Source organism: Ursus americanus, unplaced genomic scaffold (genome assembly GCF_024610735.1).
Source record: "Ursus americanus isolate L20-20 unplaced genomic scaffold, mUrsAme1.1.p SCAF_83, whole genome shotgun sequence".
In the NCBI taxonomy this organism is placed as follows: Eukaryota; Metazoa; Chordata; class Mammalia; order Carnivora; family Ursidae; genus Ursus; species Ursus americanus.
The window spans coordinates 452,474-455,821 of NW_028273665.1; positions in this window are offsets into that span (position 1 = coordinate 452,474).

Consider the following 3,348-nt stretch of genomic DNA (forward strand, 5'->3'; position numbering starts at 1 on the left):
GTGTAAGAAACAACATTGCCCAGGCATGGTCTAAGCCCCTCACCTCGTCCCTGTGCTTTGGGGAGCCGGAGGGACACCCGAGGCCCACGGCCCTGAGACCCCTTTGCAAAAAGCCGGCTTCCCACGGAGACAGTTTTCCTGAGGTGCAGACCCTATCCCAAGTGGTTGTGGCAAGGTAAAGCCAATGCCCTCCACTTCTCTGGAAGAAACCACAGTGCCCAGCCATGTTCTAAGCCCTCCCATCCTCCCTGGGCTTCTGGCAGCAGGAGTGAAAAGAGAGGAGCAGAGCACTGGGACCCGTTTGACAAAAACCGGCTTCCCACGGGAAAGTCTTTCTCCACGTGCAGAGATGCTCCCAGGTGCCTGTGGCAAGGGGAAGGAAATGCCATACACTGACCTGGAAGAGACCACAGGGCCCAGGCACAGTCTGAACCCTTCCCTCAACCCGGCGGTTTTGCTAGCAGGAGTTCAAGCCCAACGAACACAGCCCGGAGACCCCTGGGGCAAAAACGGCTTCCGACGAACAATAGGTGCTTGCTGTGGAACACCTATACCAAGTGGGGGTAGCCAGCTCAACAAAATGCCACACACCCAGGTGTAAGAAACAACATTGCCCAGGCATGGTCTAAGCCCCTCACCTCGTCCCTGTGCTTTGGGGAGCCGGAGGGACACCCGAGGCCCACGGCCCGGAGACCCCTTTGCAAAAAGCCGGCTTCCCACGGAGACAGTTTTCCTGAGGTGTAGACCCTCTCCCAAGTGGTTGTGGCAAGGTAAAGCCAATGCCCTCCACTTCTCTGGAAGAAACCACAGTGCCCAGCCATGTTCTAAGCCCTCCCATCCTCCCTGGGCTTCTGGCAGCAGGAGTGAAAAGAGAGGAGCAGAGCACTGGGACCCGTTTGACAAAAACCGGCTTCCCACGGGAAAGTCTTTCTCCACGTGCCGACATGCTCCCAGGTGCCTGTGGCAAGGGGAAGGAAATGCATACACTGACCTGGAAGAGACCACATGGCCCAGGCACAGTCTGAACCCTTCCCTCAACCCGGCGGTTTTGCTAGCAGGAGTTCAAGCCCAACAAACACAGCCCGGAGACCACAGGGGCAAAAACGGCTTCCGACGAACAATAGGTGCTTGCTGTGGAACACCTATCCCAAGTGGGGGTAGCCAGCTCAACAAAATGCCACACACCCAGGTGTAAGAAACAACATTGCCCAAGCATGGTCTAAGCCCCTCACCTCGTACCTGTGCTTGGGGGAGCCGGAGGGACACCCGAGACCCACGGCCCTGAGACACCTTTGCAAAAAGCAGGCTTCCCACGGAAAGAGTTTTCCTGAGGTGCAGACCCTCTCACAAGTGGTTGCGGCAAGGTAAAGCCAATGCCCTCCACTTCTCTGGAAGAAACCACAGTGCCCAGCCATGTTCTAAGCCCTCCCATCCTCCCTGGGCTTCTGGCAGCAGGAGTGAAAAGAGAGTTGCAGAGCACTGGGACCCGTTTGACAAAAACCGGCTTCCCACGGGAAAGTCTTTCTCCACGTGCAGACATGCTCCCAGGTGCCTGTGGCAAGGGGAAGGAAATGCCATACACTGACCTGGAAGAGACCACAGGGCCCAGGCACAGTCTGAACCCTTCCCTCAACCCGGCGGTTTTGCTAGCAGGAGTTCAACCCCAACGAATACAGCCCGGAGACCCCTGAGGCAAAAACGGCTTCCGACGAAAAATAGGCGCTTGCTGTGGAACACCTATCCCAAGTGGGGGTAGCCAGCTCAACAAAATGCCACACACCCAGGTGTAAGAAACAACATTGCCCAGGCATGGTCTAAGCCCCTCACCTCGTCCCTGTGCTTTGGGGAGCCGGAGGGACACCCGAGGCCCACGGCCCTGAGACCCCTTTGCAAAAAGCCGGCTTCCCACGGAAACAGTTTTCCTGAGGTGCAGACCCTCTCACAAGTGGTTGTGGCAAGGTAAAGCCAATGCCCTCCACTTCTCTGGAAGAAACCACAGTGCCCAGCCATGTTCTAAGCCCTCCCATCCTCCCTGGGCTTCTGGCAGCAGGAGTGAAAAGAGAGGAGCAGAGCACTGGGACCCGTTTGACAAAAACCGGCTTCCCACGGGAAAGCCTTTCTCCACGTGCAGACATGCTCCCAGGTGCCTGTGGCAAGGGGAAGGAAATGCCATACACTGACCTGGAAGAGACCACAGGGCCCAGGCACAGTCTGAACCCTTCCCTCAACCCGGCGGTTTTGCTAGCAGAAGTTCAAGCCCAACGAACACAGCCCGGAGACCCCTGGGGCAAAAACGGCTTCCGACGAACAATAGGTGCTTGCTGTGGAACACCTATCCCAAGTGGGGGTAGCCAGCTCAACAAAATGCCACACACCCAGGTGTAAGAAACAACATTGCCCAGGCATGGTCTAAGCCCCTCACCTCGTCCCTGTGCTTTGGGGAGCCGGAGGGACACCCGAGGCCCACGGCCCTTAGACCCCTTTGCAAAAAGCCGGCTTCCCACGGAAACAGTTTTCCTGAGGTGCAGACCCTATCCCAAGTGGTTGTGGCAAGGTAAAGCAAATGCCCTCCACTTCTCTGGAAGAAACCACAGTGCCCAGCCATGTTCTAAGCCCTCCCATCCTCCCTGGGCTTCTGGCAGCAGGAGTGAATAGAGAGGAGCAGAGCACTGGGACCCGTTTGACAAAAACCGGCTTCCCACGGGAAAGTCTTTCTCCACGTGCAGACATGCTCCCAGGTGCCTGTGGCAAGGGGAAGGAAATGCCATACACTGACCTGGAAGAGACCACAGGGCCCAGGCACAGTCTGAACCCTTCCCTCAACCCGGCGGTTTTGCTAGCAGGAGTTCAACCCCAACGAACACAGCCCGGAGAACCCTGGGGCAAAAACGGCTTCCGACGAACAATAGGTGCTTGCTGTGGAACACCCATCCCAAGTGGGGGTAGCCAGCTCAACAAAATGCCACACACCCAGGTGTAAGAAACAACATTGCCCAGGCATGGTCTAAGCCCCTCACCTCGTCCCTGTGCTTTGGGGAGCCGGAGGGACACCCGAGGCCCACGGCCCTGAGACCCCTTTGCAAAAAGCCGGCTTCCCACGGAAACAGTTTTCCTGAGGTGCAGACCCTCTCACAAGTGGTTGTGGCAAGGTAAAGCAAATGCCCTCCACTTCTCTGGAAGAAACCACAGTGCCCAGCCATGTTCTAAGCCCTCCCATCCTCCCTGGGCTTCTGGCAGCAGGAGTGAAAAGAGAGTTGCAGAGCACTGGGACCCGTTTGACAAAAACCGGCTTCCCACGGGAAACTCTTTCTCCACGTGCAGACATGCTCCCAGGTGCCTGTGGCAAGG